Source organism: Meleagris gallopavo, chromosome 6, assembly GCF_000146605.3.
Source record: "Meleagris gallopavo isolate NT-WF06-2002-E0010 breed Aviagen turkey brand Nicholas breeding stock chromosome 6, Turkey_5.1, whole genome shotgun sequence".
NCBI lineage: Eukaryota > Metazoa > Chordata > Aves > Galliformes > Phasianidae > Meleagris > Meleagris gallopavo.
The window spans coordinates 43,748,549-43,748,987 of NC_015016.2; positions in this window are offsets into that span (position 1 = coordinate 43,748,549).

Below are 439 nucleotides of genomic sequence, written 5' to 3' on the forward strand. Positions count from 1 at the left end.
TGGCTGTTGGGGCCTGCGGCCATTTCTGGGAGGCAGTGGCAAGACTGTAGCAAGAGGGTCAGTCGGGGCAGAGGCTTCTCAAGCACCTTGCAGCTGCCTGGGGTGGAGGAAGAGCAAAGCTTGCTGACACCCCACAGGCAGGCAGCCAAGGGAGAGAGTCACTAAAATCAGTGGAGTTTCTGTGTTTGTATCAGCTGTCCTTTGCCATCCCTCAGCTCTGGCTCTGGAGCATGAGAAGATGGCATCTCTTCTGCCCTGATGCCAAAGGAGAGGGATGTGTAGGAGAGGGCCTGGAATCCTCTGGGCGGCCCCACTGAGACCACAGGGAGTGCGTTGGAGGGCCTGTGAAGTCTTTGGGGCCTGGTGCTGGGGTTTTGCACTTGGCGGATGGGAAGGCTGTTTAGGGATTGCTGTCCTCTTCCTGTTCTCTGCTGCACCA